Source organism: Pristiophorus japonicus, chromosome 15, assembly GCF_044704955.1.
Source record: "Pristiophorus japonicus isolate sPriJap1 chromosome 15, sPriJap1.hap1, whole genome shotgun sequence".
Lineage (NCBI taxonomy): Eukaryota > Metazoa > Chordata > Chondrichthyes > Pristiophoridae > Pristiophorus > Pristiophorus japonicus.
The window spans coordinates 108,495,004-108,519,736 of NC_091991.1; the positions used below are offsets into that span (position 1 = coordinate 108,495,004).

The 24,733-nt window shown below is 51.1% G+C and overlaps 1 long non-coding RNA gene across 1 annotated transcript in view; it reads left to right on the forward strand.

The window, feature by feature from the left end:
- Positions 1–2,100: 2,100 nt before the first annotated feature.
- The window catches only part of LOC139280945 (uncharacterized), a 50,527-nt gene continuing 27,894 nt past the window's right edge, over positions 2,101–24,733 (forward strand). Inside the window, exon 1 of the long non-coding RNA XR_011596798.1 lies at positions 2,101–2,523. This is a non-coding gene — a long non-coding RNA (uncharacterized lncRNA). The remainder of the gene's footprint in view (positions 2,524–24,733) is intronic.

The window sequence follows — 24,733 nt, forward strand, 5'->3', positions numbered from 1 at the left end:
AAACAAATTGTCTGGCGCACTGAGGGGACCCGCCTCAAGATGTTTCGCCTTCCTCCGCGCCTTCCTTCCGATCGGACGCTCTCCCTCCCCCCGCCGGAGGCCGTGAAAACAAAGGCCCCCGACGATGCCCGCGCACCCACAGCTCCCGGCACACGGACGCAACTAGGGGGAGGGGTGGCGGCGGCGCCAGCCTTGGCCGCCCTCGGTGGTTTGGCGAGCTTGGAGACGGGGCAGTTCTTGCGAACGTGCCCCACCTCCCTGCAGGCATGGCACCGCACCCCGTCCGACGTCCAGAAGACGCAGTAGGCAGTCCCCTCGTGCACCACATTAAATGACCTTCCGTCGTCTCCTCCCGCGCCAGCCGGACAAAGAGCTGGCGGCGGAAGGAGAACACGTGGCGCAGGCTGCTCTCCCTGAGGCCGAGCGGTATGGGGTTGATCCCTGACTTTACCTCCCCCAGTTAGTGTAGGTGAGGGAGGAGGAGCTCAGCGGGAACAAAGGGCGGGACATTAGAAAGGATGACCCTCGAGAGGGTCCACCGGCAGGAACGTCCCGCCCACCGTGAGCCCCTTTTCAAGGGCCAGGGACACCGCCCACTCCGACCCCAGGAAGAATACAGCCTTCCCAGACATCATGGAGGCTGCGACAATGGCCGAGGGGCCGACTACCCCAGCCATCGCCCGCACGCACTCCTCAATGCTCATTGTGGGGTGAATGTAGCTCTTGACCCCGTGTTTCTTTGTTATTAGTCTGAACAGTGGCAGGTCAGCAGGAGGCGCAGGAGGCGCCGTGGATGTGGACGCCGCCTGCGCATATGTCCTTGCTGGCCCTGCCACCGGCGTGGATGGGGTCGCCATCACGGGGTCCCTTTAAGGGCCATACCCACCCCAAAGTCACAGGCCTTAATGGTCTTAAATGGCCTCGGTGGTGTTTGAACAGAGGGAGCTCTAAAAGAGGCACACCTCTCCCCTAGTTGACAATTGGGGAGGGGCCTTGCTCCCTCTGCTCAGTTGTCTTATTTCCAAATTAGGAGGAAAGGGCTCTCAGAGAGAGAGGGGAGAGACAGAGAGAGAGAGAAAAAAATCAAAGAGCAAGTTATGATTTAAATAGAGAAAAATTGCAAAGTGCTACAGTACAGCGGGACCTAGGGGTCCTGGTGCATGAAACACAAAAGGTTAGTATGCAGGTATAGCAAATGATCAGGAAGGCCAATGGAATCTTGGCCTTTATTGCAAAGGGGATGGAGTATAAAAGCAGGGAAGTCTTGGTACAGTTATACAGGGTATTGGTGAGGCCACACCTGGAATACTGCATACAATTTGGTTTCCATATTTAAGAAAGAATATACTTGCTTTGGAGGCAGTTCAGAGAAGGTTCACTAGCTTGATTCCAGAGATGAGGGGGTTGACTTCTGTGGAAAGGTTGAGTAGGTTGGGCCTCTACTCATTGGAATTCAGAAGAATGAAAGGTGATCTTATCGAAACATATAAGATTATGAGAGGGCTTGACAAGGTGGATTCAGAGAGGGTGTTTCCACTGATGGGGGAGACTAGAATGAGGTGGCATAATCTTAGAATAAGGGGCCGCCCATTTAAAACTGAGATGAGGAAGAATTTCTTCTCTCAGAGGGTTGTAAATCTGTGGAATACGCTGCCCAGAGAGCTGTGGAGGCTGGGCCATTGAATAAATTTAAGGCGAAGATAGACAGTTTCTTAAATGATAAAGGAATAAGGGGTTATGGGGAGTGGACGGGGAAGTGGAGCTGAGTCCATGATTGGATCAGCCATGATCGTATTGAATGGCGGAGCATGCTCGAGAGGCTGTATGGCCCAATTCTGTTCCTGTTTGTTATGTTCTTATGTTCTTATGAGAGAGGAATGCTGGCCAAGAGAACTGCCTGCTCTTCAATTAAAGTCACGGGGCCGAAATTGCCCACCGCGCGAAATGAGTCGCATCTACTGTTTTCGATGTGTTCTGGCGGCCCCAATACACGGGGAGGGCTAAACCGTTGAAATTGAGCACTTCGGGGGTTTCCTGAAGTGGGGCACAAGTGGCCTCATCGTGGGGGCGGGGCTTAGTGACCGACGCTGCAAGGCATCAACGCCGCGCTGATGATGTCATCGCGCTGGTGCATCGCAATGTCCCTCCCCTGCCGCTGCGAGCTCTGCAGCCACTTTAGGTTTTGGCCGGGCGAGCGATTGTAACGTCAGCAAAAGCTGTTGGGGGCACCGACCGACGGGGAGACAATTCTGGGAAAGGGGCAATTTCCCGAGGGGGACCCCGCCGGTCGGTAAAGGGCCGGCACGTGCACGCCACGGAGGGAAAATGGGCAAAGCCGTCCCCTGCACCATTCCGACCCTGAGGAGGGGGAATTTTCAAAATGGCGGCCCCTCCACAGAGACTCGGCGGCGATTCCGCGCCGTCCGGTGACCGCCGCTTTCAGGCAGCCAGGGGCCTTACAGAAAGGGGCAATTTCAGCCCCATGAGGTCTTCAATACCCACCTGTACCTCCGGGATAGGCAGGTATGTGTCTCGGATTGACATCATCAAAAACACAGCACTGCAAGGGAGAGTGGGCCGCAGGTACGGGCTGCAATCTGGGAATGGGCCGTGAGCTCAGAGGCGGGAGTGAACCAACCAGGCTGACCCATCAGGAAACAGGCAGGCAGATAGATACTTGCGATCAACATCCGAGAGACCATTCTCTGATTTAGCTCAGTGAACTTAACCTAATTATAGTCTTTGGGTTCATTTTAACCTATCTACCCCCACACCCCTGGCAGCATAAAATCAACTGTGATGTAAAAGGGGTGCCCTCCCAAACCCTCCCAATCCCTCCCAAACCCGCCAAAAATCTCCGACACTCCCAAACTCTCCCAAACCCGCCAATCCCCCCCAATCCCACCCAAACCCTCCCAATCCTGCCCAAACTTGGCTAATCCCACCCAATGGGTTTGGTTAAAATTACATTTATTTTGATGAATAAATTCTAATGTAAACCTCTACAACAACAACAGCAACGTGCATTTATATAGTGCCTTTAATGTAGTAAAACATCCCAAGGTGTTTCACAGAAGCATTATTAAAAAAATTGCCTGAGGGCTACATAAGGAGATATTAGGACAGGTGTACAAAAGCTTGGTGATGGGTGAGCGGGACTTGGTGCGAGTTAGGACACAGGGCAGCAAGAACAGCGGGGTGATGGGTGAGCAGGACTCGGTGTGAGTTAGGATACGGGGCACAGGAGGTGATGGGTGAGCAGGACTCGGTGCGAGTTAGGACATGGTCAGCAAGCACAGGGGGTGATGGGTGAGCGGGTCTCGGTGCAAGTTATGACATGGTCAGCAAGCACAGGGGTTGATGGGTGAGCGGGTCTCGGTGCGAGTTAGGACACGGGCAGCGAGCACAGGGGGTGATGGGTGAGCAGGACTGGGTGCGAGTTAGGACACGGGCAGCGAGCACAGGGAGTGATGGGTAAGCGGGACTTGGTGCGAGTTAGGACACGGGGCAGTGAGCACAGGGAGTGATGGGTGAGCAGGACTGGGTGCGAGTTAGGACACGGGCAGCGAGCACAGGGGGCTAATGGGTGAGCGGGACATGATGCGAGTTAGGATACAGGCAGTGAGCACAGGGGGTGATAGGTGAGCAGGACTCGGTGCGAGTTAGGACATGGGCAGCGAGCACAGGGGGTGATGGCTGAGCGGGACTCGGTGCGAGTTAGGACACAGGGCAGTGAGCATAGCGTGTGATGGGTGAGCAGGACATGATGCGATTTAGGACACAGGGCAGCGAGCACAGGGGGTGATGGGTGAGCGGGACTCGGTGTGAGTTAGGATCCGGGGCACAGGAGGTGATGGGTGAGCGGGACTTGGTGCGAGTTAGGAAACGGGGCAGTGAGCACAGGGGGTGATGGGTGACGGGATTCGGTGCGAGTTAGGACACGGGGCAGTGAGCACAGGGGGTGATGGGTGAGCGCGACTCGATGCGAGTTAGGACACGGGGCACAGGAGGTGATGGGGGAGCGGGGCTCGGTGCGAGTTAGGACATGGGGCAGTGAGCACAGGGGGTGATGGGTGAGTGGGACTGGGTGCGAGTTAGGACACGGGGCAGTGAGCACAGGGGGTGATGGGTGAGCGGGACTCAGTGCGAGTTAGGACACGGGGCAGTGAGCACAGCGGGTGATGGGTGAGCGGGACTGGGTGCGAGTTAGGACACGGGGCAGTGAGCACAGCGGGTGATGGGTGAGCGGGACTGGGTGCGAGTTAGGACACGGGGCAGTGAGCACAGGGGGTGATGGGTGAGCGGGACGGTGCGAGTTAGGACACGGGTCAGTGAGCACAGTGGGTGTTGGGTGAGCGGGACTCGGTGTGAGTTAGGACACAGGTCAGTGAGCACAGGGAGTGATGGGTGAGCGGGACTCGGTGTGAGTTAGGACACGGGTCAGTGAGCACAGGGGGTGTTGGGTGAGCAGCACTCGGTGCGAGTTAGGACACGGGGCAGTGAGCACAGGGGGTGATGGGTGAGCGGGACAGGGCGCGAGTTAGGACACGGGGCAGTGAGCACAGGGGGTGATGGGTGAGCGGGACTCGGTGCGAGTTAGGACACGGGCAGTGAGCACAGGGGGTGATGGGTGAGCGGGACTCGGTGCGAGTTAGGACACGGGCAGTGAGCACAGGGGGTGACGGGTGAGCGGGACTGGGCGCGAGTTAGGACACGGGGCAGTGAGCACAGGGGGTGATGGGTGAGCGGGACTCGGTGCGAGTTAGGACACGGGCAGTGAGCACAGGGGGTGATGGGTGAGCGGGACTCGGTGCGAGTTAGGACACGGGCAGTGAGCACAGGGGGTGATGGGTGAGCGGGACTTGGTGCAAGTTAAGACACGGTCAGTGAGCACAGGGGGCTGATGGGTGAGCGGGACTCGGCGCGAGTTAGGACACGGGGCAGTGAGCACAGGGGGCTGATGGGTGAGCAGGACTGGGTGCGAGTTAGGACACGGGGCAGTGAACACAGGGGGTGATGGGTGAGCAGGACTGGGCGCGAGTTAGGACACGGGGCAGTGAGCACAGGGGGCTGATGGGTGAGCAGGACTGGGTGCGAGTTAGGACACGGGGCAGTGAACACAGGGGGTGATGGGTGAGCGGGACTCGGTGCGAGTTCGTACACGGGGCAGTGAGCACAGGGGGTGATGGGTGAGCGGGACTCGGTGTGAGTTAGCATACGGGGCACAGGAGGTGATGGGTGAGTGGGACTTGGTGCGAGTTAGGACACGGGGCAGTGAGCATAGGGGGTGATGGGTGACGGGATTCGGTGCGAGTTAGGACACGGGGCAGTGAGCACAGGGGGCTGATGGGTGAGCAGGACTGGGTGCGAGTTAGGACACAGGGCAGCGAGCACAGGGGGTGATGGGTGAGCGGGACTGGGTGCGAGTTAGGTCACGGGGCAGTGAGCACAGGGGGTGATGGGTGAGCGGGACACATTGCGAGTTAGGACACGGGGGCAGTGAGCACAGGAGGTGATGGGTGAACAGGACTGGGTGCGAGTTAGGACATGGGGCAGTGAGCACAGTGGGTGATGGGTGAGCGGGACTCGTTGTGAGTTAGGACACGGGCAGCGAGCACAGGGGGCTGATGGGTGAGCAGGACTAGGTGCGAGTTAGGACACGGGGCAGTGAGCATAGGGGATGATGGGTGAGTGGGACTCAGTGCGAGTTAGGACACGGGGCGGTGAGCAGAGCGGGTGATGGGTGAGCGGGACTCGGTGTGAGTTAGGACACGCAGCAGTGAGCACAGCGGGTGATGGGTGAGCGGGACTCGGTGCGAGTTAGGACACGGGCAGTGAGCACGGGGGTGATGGGTGAGCGGGACTGGGCGCGAGTTAGGACACGGGGCAGTGAGCACAAGGGGTGATGGGTGAGCGGGACTCGGTGCGAGTTAGGACACGGGCAGTGAGCACAGGGGGTGATGGGTGAGCGGGACTCGGTGCGAGTTAGGACACAGGGCAGTGAGCACAGGGGGTGATGGGTGAGCGGGACTTGGTGCAAGTTAAGACACGGTCAGTGAGCACAGGGGGCTGATGGGTGAGCGGGACTCGGCGCGAGTTAGGACACGGGGCAGTGAGCACAGGGGGCTGATGGGTGAGCAGGACTGGGTGCGAGTTAGGACACGGGGCAGTGAACACAGGGGGTGATGGGTGAGCAGGACTGGGCGCGAGTTAGGACACGGGGCAGTGAGCACAGGGGGTGATGGGTGAGCGGGACTAGGTGCGAGTTAGGACAAGCAGCAGTGAGCACAGCGGGTGATGGGTGAGCGGGACCCGGTGCGAGTTAGGACACGGGTCAGTGAGCACAGTGGGTGTTGGGTGAGCGGGACTCGGTGTGAGTTAGGACACAGGTCAGTGAGCACAGGGAGTGATGGGTGAGCGGGACTCGGTGCGAGTTAGGACACGGGTCAGTGAGCACAGAGGGTGTTGGGTGAGCGGCACTCGGTGCGAGTTAGGACACGGGGCAGTGAACACAGGGGGTGATGGGTGAGCGGGACTGGGCGCGAGTTAGGACACGGGGCAGTGAGCACAGCGGGTGTTGGGTGAGCGGGACGCGGTGTGAGTTCGTACACGGGGCAGTGAGCACAGGGGGTGATGGGTGAGCGGGACTGGGTGCGAGTTAGGACACGGGGGCAGCGAGCACAGGGGGTGATGGGTGAGCGGGACTGGGTGCGAGTTAGGACACGGGGGCAGCGAGCACAGGGGGTGATGGGTGAGCGGGACTGGGCGTGAGTTAGGACACGGGGCAGTGAGCACAGGGGGTGAGGGGTGAGCGGGACTGGGTACGAGTTAGGACACGGGGCAGTGAGCACAGGGGGTGATGGGTGAGCGGGACTCGGTGTGAGTTAGGACACGGGGCAGTGAGCACAGCGGGTGATGGGTGAGCGGGACTCGGTGTGAGTTAGGACAAGCAGCAGTGAGCACAGGGGGTGATGGGTGAGCGGGACTGGGTGCGAGTTAGGACACGGGGCAGTGAGCACAGTGGGTGATGGGTGAGCGGGACTCGGTGTGAGTTAGGACAAGCAGCAGTGAGCACAGGGGGTGATGGGTGAGCAGGACTGGGTGCGAGTTAGGACACGGGGCAGTGAGCACAGCGGGTGATGGGTGAGCGGGACTCGGTGCGAGTTAGGACACGTGGCAGTAGAGTTTTGGGTGAGCACAAGTTTACGGAGGGTAGTGGTGGGAGGCTGGCCGGGAGAGCGTTGGAATATAAATTGGCCAGCATTGAGAGAGAAAATGGAATCTATCTAAGTGAATCGCACATCTGTGTCCCACCACAGCGTTTGTATCTGTACAATTAGCCTTTTAAAACTTTTTATTAGTCTCACTAATGGGGCAGTAAAGACATTTTACTGCTGTTGAGTACCTTGAAGGGCTGGCCTTCCATGACATCAGACTGTTTGATTGCGCTCCTTGTAGGAGCTCTAAATGTTCACAGTCCCAGGGGCCTGCCTCAGATTAATAGGCCAGCTGAACAGTCCCAGTATTACAGCTTCACACCAGGGCCACTCCTCTCAAAAGAAATAATTGCATTTCTATAGTGCCTTTCATGACCACTTGACAGCCCACTGCGCATTGTCCAGATCATCTGTTTTGGTGATGTTGATTGAGGGATAAATATTGACCAGGACACCGGGGATAACTCCCCTGTTCTTCTTCAAACAACCTTTCGGATATAAAAGGGGTCAGAAGGTCTAGTAAGAAGGAGGAACTGAGCGAAATCCTTATTAGTCGGGAAATTGTGTTGGGGAAATTGATGGGACTGAAGGCCGATAAATCCCCAGGGCCTGATGGTCTGCATCCCAGAGTACTTAAGGAGGTGGCCTTGGAAATGGCGGATGCATTGACAGTCATATTCCAACATTCCATAGACGCTGGATCAGTTCCTATCGAGTGGAGGGTAGCCAATGTAACCCCACTTTTTAAAAAAGGAGGGAAAAAAAAAACAGGGAATTATAGACCGGTCAGCCTGACATCGGTAGTGGGTAAAATGATGGAATCAATTATTAAGGATGTCATAGCAGCGTATTTGGATAGAGGTGACATGATAGGTCCAAGTCAGCATGGATTTGTGAAAGGGAAATCATGCTTGACAAATCTTCTGGAATTTTTTTGAGGATGTTTCCAGTAGAGTGGACAAGGGAGAACCAGTTGATGTGGTATATTTGGACTTTCAGAAGGCTTTCGACAAGGTCCCACACAAGAGATTAATGTGCAAAGTTAAAGCACATGGGATTGGGGGTAGTGTGCTGACGTGGATTGAGAACTGGTTGTCAGACAGGAAGCAAAGAGTAGGAGTAAATGGGTACTTTTCAGAGTAGCAGGCAGTGACTAGTGGAGTACCGCAAGGTTCTGTGCTGGGGCCCCAGCTGTTTACATTGTACATTAATGACTTAGACGGGGGGATTAACTGTAGTATCTCCAAATTTGCGGATGACACTAAGTTGGGTGGCAGTGTGAGCTGCGAGGAGTATGCTATGAGGCTGCAGAGTGACTTGGATAGGTTAGGTGAGTGGGAAAATGCATGGCAGATGAAGTATAATGTGGATAAATGTGAGGTTATCCACTTTGGTGGTAAAAACAGAGAGACAGACTATTATCTGAATGGTGACAGATTAGGAAAAGGGAAGGTGCAATGAGGCCTGGGTGTCATGGTACATCAGTCATTGAAGGTTGGCATGCAGGTACAGCAGGCGATTAAGAAAACAAATGGCATGTTGGCCTTCATAGCGAGGGGATTTGAGTACAGGGGCAGGGAGGTGTTACTACAGTTGTACAGGGCCTTGGTGAGGCCACACCTGGAGTATTGTGTACAGTTTTGGTCTCCTAACTTGAGGAAGGACATTCTTGTTATTGAGGGAGTGCAGCGAAGGTTCACCAGACTGATTCCCGGGATGGCGGGACTGACCTATCAAGAAAGACTGGATCAACTGGGCTTGTATTCACTGGAGTTCAGAAGAATGAGAGGGGATCCCAGAGAAACGTTTAAAATTCTGACGGGTTTAGACAGGTTAGATGCAGGAAGAATGATCCCAATGTTGGGGAAGTCCAGAACCAGGGGTCACAGTCTAAGGATAAGGGGAAAGCCATTTAGGACCGAGATGAGGAGAAACTTCTTCACCCAGAGAGTGGTGAACCTGTGGAATTCTCTACCACAGAAAGTTGTTGAGGCCAATTCACTAAATATATTCAAAAAGGAGTTAGATGTAGTCCTTACTACTAGGGGGATCAAGGGGTATGGCGAGAAAGCAGGAATCGGGTACTGAAGTTGCATGTTCAGCCATGAACTCATTGAATGGCGGTGCAGGCTCGAAGGGCCGAATGGCCTACTCCTGCACCAATTTTCTATGTTTCTATGTTTCTTCAAAATAGTGCGGTGGGATCTTTTACACCCACCTGAGAGAGCAGACGGACCTCGGTCTCATCCAAAAGACAGCACCTCTGGCAGTGCAGCACTCCCTCAGCACTGCACTGGGAGTGTCAGCATAGATTATGTGCACAAGTTCTTGGAGTGGGACTTGAATCCACAACCTTCCGACTCAGAAGTGAGTGTGCTACCCACTAAGGCACATAATGGCACAACGCTCAATACTACATAAGTAACAAAAGGGTATGTTTTTACCATAATCACTGCTGCTCCAAACATCTCTGTCCCAATCCTGACCTCCCCTCACCCTGATCTTTCTTCCTGGCTGTATCCACCTGAGAGAGCAGACGGGGTTCGGTTTAACATCTCATCCAAAAAACAGCACCTCTGACAGTGCGGCACTCCCTCAGCATTGCACTGGAGTTATTTTTATTGTGGTCAAGCCTCTAGAGTGGGACTTGAACCCACAACCTTCTGCCCCAGAGACAAGAGTGCTACCCACTGAGCCACAGCTGACACTAACACTAATAGCCAAAGCCCACATTTTACATATGAGTACCTAGCCCCCATATGGCCTCACACTTAATCTGCAGAGTATTTCAATTCTGTGGTTTTATTTAATATATTTCGGTCAAAATAAAACTTCTTCCCTTCAGTTTGGGAGGATGAGTGGTGAGCAAAACGACGAGATGATTTGACAGGATAGATAACGAGAAACAATGGGCCCAAGTTTCCGCCCTCTGGAAAAACGGCACATCTCGATAAGGTGCGCTGACTTTCTTGAAAAACTTACCTTGTGATTCTCCGGTGTCCTCGGGACGTCTCCGTGCTCGGCGTGGCGGAGCCAGGTCCCAGCGCATAACCAGTGCCGAGACCTCTGCACATGCGTGCTAGAGTGTGCGCGCATGTGCAGCAGCTCCAGGCCCCCGAGGCTGCGTGGGAGGGGCCCGACCCTAGCCCTGGCTGAATGGGCTCACCGGGCGAAGATGGGACAGGACCTCCCTCCCGTTCAGCCTTCCCCCCCAATCTCTTCTCTGCCCCCCCCCCCCCGCTCTTCTCCCCCACCTCTCCTCCCTCCCTGTCATCGGCGGGCCCCACCCGAAGTATCGGCGGTGGCGGCAGCCTGGCCCAGCCCGTTCAGCCTCTCCTCCCCTCCCTCTTCTCCTCCCCCTCCCCTCCCCCCTCTTCTTCCCCCCCTCCCTCCTTCCATGTCGTCGGCGGGCCCCGCCCGGCATCTCACTGGGGCAGGCCCCACCCGAAGTGTCATTGGCAGCAGCCCGGCCCGGCTTGTTCAGCCTCTCCCCCTCCTCTCTCCCCCTCCCTCCTTCCCTCCTCTCTCTCCTCCCCCTCCTCTCTCCCCCTCCCTCTCCCCCTCTTCTCTCCCCCTCCCTCGCTCCCTCCTCTCTCCCCCTCCCTCCCTCTCTCCATCCCTCTCTCCCTCCTCCCTCTCCCTCCCTCCATCCTCTCTCACTCCCTCCCTCCCTCCTCTCTCACTCCCTTCCCCCTCCTCTCCCTCCCTCCCACTCCTCTCCCTCCCTCCCTCCCTCCTCTCTCTCTCTCTCTCCCTCCCTCCTCTCCCTCCCACCTCCTCTCCCTCCCTCCCTCCCTCCTCGCCCCTCTCCCTCCCCTCCTCTCCTCTCCCTTCCTCCCCCCTCCCTCCCCCCTCTCCTCTCCCCTTCTCTCCCCTCCCTCTCCCCTCCTCACCCCTTCCCCCTCTCTCTCCCTCTCTGCCCCCACCCCTCACTGTCAGAAACACAGAGACACTGACAGAGACAGAGAGAGAGACACTATGGGGGGCCCTGTCCCAGCACACTGTTGGAGGGCTCCCAATGCTGCAGTAGGTGAGTAGAAATAATTTGTTATTTATTGATTGATTTTTTATTATTTTTTTTACATTTTATTTTTTAATTTTTTTTGATTGATTTATTGGTTGATTTATTGATTGATTTATCATTTATTATTGATGATGGCTCTTTATTTGTAAAAGTGAAGTGTTTAATGTTTGTAAACTTTCCTCCCCCGCCGCTACCTCTCGTTCCCTACGCCTGATTTACAAGTGTAGACAAGGTTTTTCTGAGCGTACAAAAATCTACACTTACTTCAGTCTAAGTTAGTATGGAGTAAGTTTTCGCTGCTTAAACTTGCAAAACAGGCGTAAGTGGCTGGACACGCCCCCTTTTGAAAAAAAAAACTGTTCTAAAATGAAACTGTTCTAACTGACTAGAACTGGAGCAAACTAAATGCCGAGAATTGCAATTTTTAAGATGATCCATTCTAAACTTTTTTGCTCCAAAAAAATAGGAGCAACTCAGGCCGAAACTTGAGCCCAATGTCCTCTGGTGGGAGAGTCCAGAACAAACGGGACACAGACCTAACATTAGAGCTAGGCCGTTCAGGAGTGAAATCAGGAGGCACTTTCTCACATAAAGGGCAGTTGGGAATCTGGAACTCTCTCCTCCAGCCCCCTCCCCTCCCCCCACCCCCAAACAAAAAGGCAGGGGGTCAATTGGAGCTTTCAAGATGGAGATTGATAGATTGTTTTTAGATAAGTGTTATGTTCAGAATAACTCCACAAGACTGTATACTATAAGCTCAAACTGTTGTGACCTTGGTCTCTTTAATGTAACTCCAGAGTGAGGAAGCAGCATGGTAGACTGCCTTTTATACCTGCTTGCCCGGGGTGTGCAGATGACCCCTGGGTCTCCCACAGGTGCACCCCCTGGTGGCAAGTCTTACACACTAGTAAGGTCATAACATCACTCCCCCCCAAAGTCTTAGAAACAAGTTATTTACAAGTTGAGGCGATCCGGGGCTTTACGTTCCCGGGTTGATCGCCTGAGTTGAAGTCCTGGCCTGGGTGAGTTGGTCGGACCATTGCTGCACTGCGGTGTGGCTGGTCTGACTGTCGGGCATGGTGGGTTCATCCTTGTGATTGACCACGAGGTCGATTGCTGGTTGGGTGTGTGTGGGTGGATCATTGATGGTAATGTCCTCTTCAAACTGTTCTTGGTTGTCAGTGAACCGCAGTTTGGTCTGATCCAAGTGGTTTTTGCACGTCTGTCCATTCAAAAGTTTGAAAACAAACACTCTATTCCCCTCCTTGGCTAACACAGTGCCAGCAACCCATAATTAAGAACAAACACAGGGTCATTAACCTCAATGTCATGTGATACAGCCGCGCGATCGTGGTACATGTTATGCTGGTGACGCCGGGTTTCTACATGATCATTGAGATCCGGGTGGACTAAGGAGAGCCTGGTTTTGAGTGCTCTCTTCATTAGCCATTCTGCAGGGGGAACACCAGTAAGCGAGTGGGGTCGCGTGTGATAGCTGAGCAGAATCCGAGAAAACCGGGTCTGCAGGGAACCGTCCGTCACGCGTTTCAAGCCCTGCATGATGGTTTGGACTGCCCGTTCCACTTGACCATTGGATGCAGGCTTAAACGGGGCAGACCTGACATGCTTGATGCCATTGGATCTGGTCCTGTGTAACGAGACAGGAAAAATAAACGATCTCCTCGTAAAAGATCCTCTCGGAATGAGTGATCACAATATGGTTGAATTTGTAATACAGATTGAGGATGAGGAAGTTGTGTCAGAAACGAGAATACTATGCTTAAACAAAGGGGACTACAGTGGGATGAGGGCAGAGTTGGCCAAAGTAGACTGGAAACAAGGACTAAATGGTGGCACAATTGAGGAACAGTGGAGGACTTTTAAGGAGCTCTTTCATAATGCGCAACAAAAATATATTCCAGTGAAAAAGAAGGACGGCAAGAGAAGAGATAACCAGCCGTGGATAACCAAGGAAATAAAGGAAAGTATCAAATCAAAGACCAATGCGTATAAGGTGGCCAAGGTTAGTGGGAAACTAGAGGATTGGGAAGATTTTAAGCAACAGCAAAGAATGACTAAAAAAGCAATAAAGAAAGGGAAGATAGATTATGAAGGTAAACTTGCGCAAAACATAAAAACAGATAGTAAAAGCTTTTACAAATATATAAAACGGAAAAGAGTGACTAAAGTAAATGTTGGTCCCTTAGAAGATGAAAAGGGGGATTTAATAATGGAAAATGTGGAAATGGCTGAGACCTTAAACAATTATTTTGCTTCCGTCTTCACAGTGGAAGACACAAAAACCATGCCAAAAATTGCTGGTCATAGGAATGTGGGAAGGGAGGACCTTGAGACAATCACTATCACTAGGGAGGTAGTGCTGGACAGACTAATGGGATTGAAGGGAGACAAGTCCCCTGGTCCTGATGAAATGCATCCCAGAGTATTAAAAGAGATGGCGGAAGTTATAGCAGATGCATTTGTTATAATCTACCAAAATTCTCTGGACTCTGGGGAGGTACCAGCGGATTGGAGAGCAGCTAATGTAACGCCTCTGTTTAAAAAAGGGGGCAGGCAAAAGGCAGGTAACTATAGGCCGGTTAGTTTAACATCTGTAGTGGGGAAAATGCTTGAAACTATCATTAAGGAAGAAATAGCGGGACATCTGGATAGGAATAGTGCAATCAAGCAGACGCAGCATGGATTCATGAAAGGGAAATCATGTTTAACTAACTTACTGGAATTCTTTGAGGATATAACGAGCATGGTGGATAGAGGTGTACCGATGGATGTGGTGTATTTAGATTTCCAAAAGGCATTCGATAAGGTGCCACACAAAAGGTTACTGCAGAAGATAAAGGTACACGGAGTCAGAGGAAATGTATTAGCATGGATAGAGAATTGGCTGGCGAACAGAAAGCAGAGAGTCGGGATAAATGGGTCCTTTTCCGGTTGGAAATCAGTGGTTAGTGGTGTGCCACAGGGATCAATGCTGGGACCACAACTGTTTACAATATACATAGATGACCTAGAGGAGGGGACAGAGTGTAGTGTAACAAAATTTGCAGATGACACTAAGATTAGTGGAAAAGCGGGTTGTGTAGAGGACTCAGAGAGGCTACAAGGAGATTTGGATAGGTTAAGCGAATGGGCTAAGGTTTGGCAGATGGAATACAATGTCGGAAAGTGTGAGGTCATCCACCTTGGGGAAAAAAAACAGTAAAAGGGAATATTATTTGAATGGGGAGAAATTACAACATGCTGTGGTGCAGAGGGACCTGGGGGTCCTTGTGCATGAATCCCAAAAGGTTAGTTTGCAGGTGCAGCAGGTAATCAGGAAGGCAAATGGAATGTTGGCCTTCATTGCGAAAGGGATGGAGTATAAAAGCAGGGAGGTGTTGCTACAACTGTATAAGGTATTGGTAAGGCCGCACCTGGAGTACTGCGTGCAGTTTTGGTCACCTTACTTAAGGAAGGATATACTAGCTTTGGAAGGGGTACAGAGACGATTCACTAGGCTGATTCCAGAAATGAGGGGGTTAACTTATGATGATAGATTGAGTAGACTGGGTCTTTACTCCTTGGAGTTCAGAAGGATGAGGGGTGATCTTATAGAAACATTTAAAATCATGAAAGGGATAGACAAGATAGAGGCAGAGAGGTTGTTTCCATTGGTGGGGGAGACTAGAACTAGGGGGCACAGCCTCAAAATACGGGGGAGCCAATTTAAAACCGAGTTGAGAAAGAATTTCTTCTCCCAGAGGGTTGTGAATCTGTGGAATTCTCTGCCCAAGGAAGCAATTGAGGCTAGCTCATTGAATGTTTTCAAGTCAAAGATAGATAGATTTTTAACCAATAAGGGAATTAAGGGTTACGGGGAGAGGGCGGGTAAGTGGAGCTGAGTCCACGACCAGATCAGCCATGATCTTATTGAATGGCGGAGCAGGCTCGAGGGGCTAGATGGCCTACTCCTGTTCCTAATTCTTATGTTCTTATGTTCTTATGTGATCATGAACTCGTTGAATTCCGAGCTGGTGAAACATGGTCCATTGTCACTAACAAGGACGGCAGGCAAACCATGGGTGGCGAACATGGCCCTGAGGCTTTCAGTGGTGGCAGTGGACGTACATAATGACATTATTATACATTCAATCCATTTAGAGTAAGCGTCCATTGCTACTCGGAACATATTTCCTAGAAAAGGGCCAGCGAAATCTATGTGGACCCTGGACCACGGTTTGGAGGGCCATGACCACAGGCTCAGTGGGGCCTCCCTTGGTGCATTGCTCAACTGTGAGCAAGTGTTACATTTGTGTACACATGACTCCAATTCCGAGTCAATGCCGGGCCACCAAACGTGCGACCTGGCGATAGCCGTCATCATGACTATGCCTGGGTGGGTACTGTGTAGGTCACGTATAAACGTTTCCCTGCCTTTTTTTGGCAAAACTACACGATTCCCCCATAGGAGGCAATCCGAATGGATGGACATTTCATCTTTGCATCAGTGGAACGTCATTTCCCCGGGAACCACCGACCAGCTCCCATTGAGGACAAAGCTTTTTACTAGTGATAGCACAGGGTCCTGGCTAGTCCAGGTCCTGATCTGGCGAGCCGTGACAAATGACCCCTTGCTCTCAAAAGCATCCATTACAAGAAACAAGTCTGCGGGTTGCGCCATTTCCACCCCGGTGGGCAATGGTAGCCGACTGAGGGCATCAGCACAGTTCTCAGTGCCTGGTCTGTGGTGGATTATATAGTCATACGCAGATAACATCTTTGGATGTGGGACGAAGCACTGGTGTTAATACCTTTGCTTCCTGAGCACAGCTAAATGAATGGCTTGTGGTCGGTTTCGAGCTCGAACCGGAGTCCAAATAGGTACTAGTGCATTTTCTTAACCCCGTATACACATGCTAATGCTTCTTTCTCAACCATGCTGTAGGCTCTTTCAGCCTTAGATAAGCTTCTGGACGCATATACAACCTGTTATGTATATATGTTAATGTATGTACTGGAACACAAGACAACTGAATGTACCTCCACACTACATACACCATACATGTACCACTAGAGCGTGGTACTTCTGGAGACCTAAGGGTCACCTGCACACTGCAGGTAACCCAGTATAAAAGGGAGCTCATCTCTTGGTGTCCTCACTCTAGGAGCTGCAATAAATGGACTACAGTCTATACAGTTCAAATGCCATACCCCTGCCACGTGGAGTCATTATTAGAGTGCTTGCATATACTACACAACCGGTGGCAGTTTGTCTGACACATTGGCTAAGATGCATCACAAGCTAGTACTAAATGTTTACACAGGTCATACAATACAAGCTGTAAAGTCCTTACACAATATCACAAATCCACACGAGGCACATTCTATGGACAAGGTCACTCTGTGACCTGCACCTTTATTCACAGGACCAAGAAGTGATGATCCTGTGTGGGACCTCCCTTTTTATATACCTGGATGACCAGGTGAGGAGTGTCTCCCACAAGTTCACCCTCTGTGGTCAAGGTGTGCATTTCTCAAGTATATTCAGTATTGCAGTGTTGTTACATGAAGGTTACATACATGACACAAGTAACTTGTTAGAACATAGCAGGGTTTCTGGCCTTGTTAAAGGCTGTCTCTTGAGATTTACCCCAAACCAAGTCGTCATCCTTGCGTAGCAATAAATGCAAAGGTTCCAGCAAAGTGCTCAACCCCAGTAGAAAGTTACCAAAATAGTTGAGGAGTCCCAGGAACGAACGCAGCTCCGTCACATTCTGTGGTCTGGGTGCATTCTTGATGGCCTCCGATGGTATCCGCCACAATCTTTCTTCCCAGAAATTCAACCTCTGGTGCCAGGGAAACACACTTGGAGCATTTCAGCCTGAGTCCCACTCTGTCCAGTCGCTTTAGAACCTCTTCCAGATTGTGCAAGTGTTCGGTAGTGTTGCGGCCAGTGATCAAGATGTCGTCTTGAAACACCGCGGTGCGCGGAACCAATTTCAGCAGACGCTCCATGTTCCTCTGGAAGATGGCTGCAGCCGAGCGAATCCCAAAGGGGCATCTGTGGTATATAAACAGTCCTTTGTGCGTGTTGATGCACATCAATTTTTTCGAAGGTTCAGCCAGCTCCTGTGTCATATAAGCAGAGGTTAGATCCAGCTTGGTAAACGATTTCCCCCCTGCTAGTGTTGCGAACAGGTCATCCGCTTTGGGTAGTGGGTACTAGTCCTGTAACGAGACTCCGTTGATCGTTACCTTGTAGTCCCCGCAGATTCTGACCATCCCATCGCTTTTCAACACTGGAACAATTGGACTGGCGCACTCGTTGAACTCGACTGGCGATATGATTCTCTCTCGTTGAAGTCTGTCCAGCTCGATCTCGACTTTCTCTCGCATCATATACGGGACTGCTCAGGCCTTGTGATGAACGGGCCGTGCCCCAGGAACAAGATGGATCTGCACTTTGGCGCCTGTGAAGTTGCTGATGCCTGGCTCGAATAACGACAGGAATTTGTTTAGCACCTGGACGCACGAGGCGTCATCCACCGAAGATAGCGCTTCAATGTCGTCCCAGTTCCATCGGATCTTTCCTAGTCAGCTTCTGCCGAACAGCATTGGGCCATCACCTGGTACAATCCATAGAGATAAATCATGCACAGTTCCATTGTACGATACCTTCATTGCCGCACTGCCGATGACTGGTATGAGTTCTTTGGTGTAAGTGCGCAGCTTTGTGTGAAGCGGGCTTAGTTTTAGCATTTGTGCCTTGTTGCCCCACAGTTTCGCAAAAGCCTTCTGGCTCATAATTGACTGACTCACACCTGTGTCCAACTCCATGGAAACTGGAATGCCGTTTAATTTGACTTTTAACATCATTATCGGAGGGCTTTTGGTGGTGAAGGTGTGTACCCCATACACTTCCTCTTCAGCCTTGGGTTGAGTTGCCTCTCTTACTCGTTCAGCGTGATCTGCGCCGGATCGGTCATCTTCTGCCGACTCTGCCACGTGGTGAGTCGCAGCACGTTTGCACATTCGCTGGAGGTGCCCCATTGTTCCACAGCCCTTACACACATAGTGCTTGAATCAACATTGATGGGCTTGATGATTGCTCCCGCAGGGCAAACATGGTGTTAATGGATTCGCATTCACGCCCCACGGCAGACTCTGAGTCACCCTAGGTCTGGCCTCTGCAGGCGTGTAGGCCCTGCCATATACAGTTCTGCCTGCTGAAGGCATTATTTTATGCACAGTACTTGCCGGTGAGCTTCGATGCTGCAAAGATATCTGTTTAGTGTTATCGTTCATGGATATGAAAGCCTGGGCTATCGTGATGGCCTTGCTCAGCTCTGGGGATTCGGCAGACAGCAGTTTGTGAAGAATGACCTCGTGGCCGATTCCAAGCATGAAAAAGTCCTGCAACACTTCCCCCAAAAATCCAGCAAACACGCAGGGTCCGGCAAGGCGTCTTAGGTCGGCGGCATAGCTTGCCACGTCCTGGCCCTCGGAGCGATGGTGCGTATAAAAGTGATACCTGGCCATTAAGATGCTCTCCTTCGGCTTGAGGTGTTCCCGAACCAGCATGTACAACTCTTCATATGTCTATTGGTTTCGTCGGTGCTAGCAGATCTTTGATGAGGCCATATATCGTGAACCCACAAACGGTGAGGAGAATCGCCCTGCGCTTGACCGCGGTTTCTTCCTTTTCCAGCTCGTTGGCCACGATGCTCAAGAAAGCTTCCCAATCATCTCCCTCAACAAATCTCTCAAGAATACCAACGGCAGCCATAACTGCGTGAAAGTTTGTGATCTGTTACTCGTCGCCAATTGTTATGTTCAGAATAACTCCACAATACTCTATACTGTAAGCTCAGACTGTTGTGACCTTGGTCTCTTTAATATAACTCAAGAGTGAGGAAGCAACATTGTAGACTGCCTTTTATACCTGCTTGTCCAGGGTGTGCAGGTGACCCTTGGGTCTCCCACAGGTGCGCCCCCTGGTGGCAAGTCTTACACATTGGTAATATTTACATACATAACACGATGAGCATCAAGAGATATGGAGTAAATGGAGTTTAGATGCAGATCAGCCACGATCGAATTGAATGGTGGAAGAGACTCAAGGGGCTGAATGGCCTCCTTGTGTTCATACATTCTGAAGTCTTTGAATATGTTTTTAGTCAATTTTCGCCCCTTCTCTCCCCAAGACATTGCCTACGGCTGTAGCATAATGGCTGCTCTCCAGTGTCTCATGGAATTGGCCATTCTTCATCCGCATGCTGAGCAGCGGGAGGCTATTCAACCATGTAAGGCATCACAACAACAACAAAAACAACAACTTGCATTTATATAGCTCTTTTTAACAAAGAAAAACATCCCAAGGTGCTTCACAGGAGCGCTATCAGATAAAATGTGACACCAGGCAGATTTGAATACTTTTCTCATCCAATGTCCATACGCAAGGAACAGTAGGGGCCTCTGGATAGTGTGAAGCAGCAGCCTGGATAATTCCCCCTCCCAGGTTCATTATTTACTCTGGCTGACTCTGTCCGGAGGCCAGAAATCCAGCCTCAAATCCTGTTCAACAACAACAACTTGTATTTATATAGCACCGTTAGCGAAGTAAAACATCCCAAGGTGCTTCACAGGAGAGTAATCAGACACCGAGCCACAGAAGGAGATAATAGGGCGGGCGACCAAAAGCTTGGTCAGAGAGGTGTCTTTAAGCAGCGTCTTAAAGGAGGAGAGAGAGCTAGAGAGGTGGAGAGGTTTAGGGAAGGTATTCCAGAGCGTAGGGCCCAGGCAGCTGAAGGCATGGCCACCAATGATGGGGCTATTAAAATCGGGGATACGCAAGAGGCCAGAATTGGAGGAGCGCAGAGATCTTGGGGGGTTGTGGGGCTGGAGGAGATTAAAGAGATAGGAAGGGGCGAAGCCACAGAGGGACTTGAAAACAAGGATGAGAATTTTGAAATGGAGGGGCTGCCAGAGTGGAACTAACAAATATTAACCCGGGACTCTAAATGTGCCTCCTTTGGATTGCAGTCACTATATCCTTGTATAATTTATCAAGAGCTAAAATCTATTTCTGGGTAATAGTTAGCTGTGTGCGTGTGTTTTACTTTAAACTTTCAGGACATTTAACAGACTCCCATGAGCTACATAAAATAGATGAGACAGTAAATAAATGAATGTGTGTCATGGAGTAGAACTGTGCATTGGCAGTGCTCCATTACCCGAAGCCATTGTCAGTGAGAGGACGGGTAGGAATCAAGGAGCTGCAATGTTTCCAGCCCCATATATCAATGTGCGGAGTTTTGTGTGGTGTTAAAACCTAGTATTCCCATTCATCAAAACTGCCAGGGGGAAAGCAAAATCTATATTAGCTTCTAACTTTCAGCTTCTGCCCTGAGACTAGTAAATGAGATATCAAAATGTAACGGTAAGGACACACTACTGATGTTTCGTGAATACAAAGAATTGTGGGCCATGGATTGCCTTTAATTCACTGTGTATGTTAACTAACATTGTAATCCTGATGAAACGTTTGATTAATTTGTGATTGATGCCCTCTGCTTTCCGATGGAGATTCATACCAAGGAAGCAGTTACTGCACAAAGCATGAATACAATCAGGGCAATACTTTCAGGTTGGCTTCCAATCTACAGTTACGATGTTCTCCAAACCTCTCGCTCTCCCTCTCCACCTCACTCTGCCCCTCCATCTCCCCCTCCCTCTCCCTCCAATCCTATAATAGGAGCAGGAGTCGGCCATTTGGCCCATCGAGCTTGCCCTGCCAATTAATACGATCATGGCTGATCTGATCATGGACTCAGATCCACTTCCCTGCACACTCCCCATAACCCCTATCCCCTTATCATTTACGAAACTGTCTATTTCTGTCTTAAATTTATTTAATGTCCCAGCTTCCACAGCTCTCTGAGGCAGCGAATTCCACAGATTTACAACCCTCTGAGAGAAGAAATTTCTTCTCATCTCAGTTTTAAATGGGCGGCCCCTTATTCTAAGATTATGCCCCCTAGTTCTAGTCTTCCCTCTCAGTGGAAACATCCTCTCTGCATCCACCTTCTCAAGACCCCTCATAAGCTTATACATTTCGATAAGATCACCTCTCATTCTTCTGAATTCCAAGGAGTAAAGGCCCAACCTACTCAATCTTTCCTCATAAGTCAACCCCCTCATCCCCGGGATCAACCGAGTGAACCTTCTCTGAACTGCCTCCAAAGCAAGTGTATCCTTTTGTAAATATGGAAACCAAAACTGCACGCAAGATTCCATTGGCCTTCCTGATCACTTGCTGTACCTGCATACTAACCTTTTGTGTTTCATGCACAAGTACCCCCAGGTCCCGCTGTACTGCAGCACTTTGCAATCTTTCTCCATTTAAATAATAACTTGCTCTTTGATTTTTTTCTGCCAAAGTACATGACCTTACATTTTCCAACATTATACTCCATCTGCCAAATTCTTGCCCACTCACTGAGCCTGTCTATGTCCTCCTGCAGCCTCTATGTCCTCCTCACACATTGCCCTTCCTCCCATCTTTGTATCATCAGCAAACTTGGCTACGTTACACACAGTCCCCTCTTCCAAGCCGTTACTATAGATTGTAAATAGTTGGGGTCCCAGTACTGATCCCTGCAGCACCTCATTAGTTACTGGTTGCCAACCAGAGAATGAACCATTTATCCCTACTCTCTGTTCTCTGTTAGTTAGCCAATCCTCTATCCATGCTAATAAATGAGCCCCAACCCCGTGAACTTTTATCTTGTGCAGTAACCTTTTATGTGGCACCTTGTCAAATGTCTTCTGAATGTCCAAATACACCACATCCACTGGTTCCCCTTTATCCACCCTGTTCGTTACATCCTCAAAGAATTCCAGCAAATTTGTCAAACATGACTTCCCCTTCATAAATCCATGCTGACTTTGCCTGACCAAATTTTGCTTTTCCAAATGTCCTGTTACTGCTTCTTTCATAATGGACTCCAACATTTTCCCAACCACAGATGTTAGGCTAACTGGTCTATAGTTTCCTGCTTTTTGTCTGCCTCCTTTTTTGATTAGGGGCATTACATTTGCAGTTTTCCAATCTGCTGGGATCTCCCCAGAATCCAGGGAATTTTGGTAAATTACAACCAATGCATCCACAATCCCTGCCGCTACTTCTCTTAAGACCCTAGGATGCAAGCCATCAGGTCCAGGGGATTTATCTGCCTTTAGTCCCATTATCTTACTGAGTACCACCTCCTTAGTGATTGTGATTGTGTTAAGTTCCTGTCCCCCTATAGCCCCTAGACTATCCACTGTTGGAATATTGTTAGTGTCCTCTACCGTAAAGACTGATACAAAATATTTGTTCAGAGTTTCTGCCATCTCCATGTTCCCCATTACTAATTCCCCGGTCTCGTCCTTTAAGGGACCAACATTTACTTTAGCCACTCTTTTCCTTTTTATATACCTATAGAAACTCTTGCTATCTGTTTTTATATTTTGTGCTAATTTACTTTCATAGTTTATCTTCCCTTTCTTAATCATTTTTTAAGTCATTCTTTGCTGGTTTTTAAAAGCTCTCACCCTCCCTCTCCCTCCAATCCACTCCCCCTCCCTCTCCCCCTCCCTTTCCCTTCAACCCTCTCCCCCTCCCCCTCCCCCTCATTCTGCCCCTCCCTATCCTCCTCCCTCTCGCCCGCCCTCTCCCTCTCCCTCCAACCCTCTCCCTCCCTCCAACCCTCTCCCTCTCCATCTAACCCTCCCACTCTCCCCCTCTCCCTCCCTCCAACCCTCTCGCCCACACTCTCCCCCTCCCTCCCACCAACCCTTTCCTTCTCCATCTCCCCCTCCCTCTCTCCCCCATCCCTCTCCCTCCCTCCAACTCACTTGCCCACCCTCTCCCCTCCCTCTCGCAATCCCCCTCCCTTTCGCTCACGCTCTCCCCCTCCCTCTCCCTCTCCCACAGCCTTCGCTCTCCCCATCCCTCTCCCCTCACTCTTCCTCCCTCTCCCCCCATCTCTCCCTCTCCCCTCGCTCTCCCTCCCTCTTCCCCTCCCTCTCCCTCCCCCATCTCTCCCTCTCCCCCTCCCTCTCCTCTCCCTCTCCCCTCGCTCTCCCCCCCCTCTCCTCCTTCCTCTCTCCCTCCCGCCCCCTCCCTCTCCCTTCGTTCTCCCCCTCTCCCTCTCCCCTCACTCTCGCCCTCACTTTCCACTCACTCTCCCTTCCCCTCTCACTCTCCCCCCTCACTCTCCCCCTCTCGCTCTCCCCCTCTCTCTGCCCCTCCCTCTCATTCTCATTCTCCCACTCCCTCCGCCTCTCCCTTTCCTTCTCCATTCACTCTCCCTCCCTCTCCCCTCGCTCTCCCCCTTCCTCTCCCTCTCCCTCTCTCCTGAGGCCCCATCTGCCCTCTCAGGTGGACATAAAAGATTCCATGGCAGGGGAGTTATCCCTGGTGACCTGGCCAATATTGTGGTAATGCAATGTCTCAAAGCGTTTTACAGCCAAAGAGAGAGCACGAAAGAATGTTGGCAAGTAAAATTAGGGAAAACCCAAAGATGTTTTATAAATACATTAAGCGCAAGAGGATAACTAGAGAAAGTGTGGGGTCTATTAGAGACCATAAAAGAAATCTGTGCGCGGAGGCAGAAGACGTGAGTATGATTCTTAATGAATACTTTGCGTCTGTTTGCACAAAAGAGAGGGGCGATGCAGACACTGCTATCGGGGAGGAGGAGTGTGGAATATTAGATGAGATAAGCATAGTGAGAGAGGGAGTATTAAGGGGTTTAGCAACTTTGAACATGGATAAATCCCCAGGGCCGGATGAAATGTATCCCAGGCTATTAAAAGTAGCAAAAAAGGAAATAGCAGAGGCTCCGACCATCATTTTCCAATCCTCTCTGGCTACAGGTGCGGTGCCAGAGGGCTGGAGGACTGCTAATGTTCTACCTTTATTTAAAAAGGGAGAAAGGGATAGACCAAGTAATTACAGGCCAGTCAGCCTAACCTCAGTGGTGGGAAAATTATTGGAAAAATCCTGAGGGACAGGATAAATCTTCATTTGGAAAGAGATGGATTAATCAAAGACAGTCAGCACGGATTTGTTAAGGGAGGGCCGTGTCTGACTAACTTGATTGAATTTTTCGAGGAGGTAACAAGGAGGGTCGATGAGGGTAGTGCATTTGATGTAGTGTATAGGGATTTTAGCAAGGCTTTTGATAAGGTTCCACATGGCAGACCGGTCACGAAAGTAAAAGCCCATGGGATCCAGGGCAAAGTGACAAGTTGGATCCAAAATTGGCTGAGGCAGGAAGCAAAGGGTAATGGTTGATGGCTGTTTTTGTGACTGGAAGGCTGTATCCAGTGGGGTTCCGTAGGGCTCAGTACTGGTCCCTTGCTTTTTGTGGTATATATCAATACTTGGACTTGAATGTTGGGGGTATGATTAAGAAGTTTGCAGATGACTCTAAAATAGGCCGTG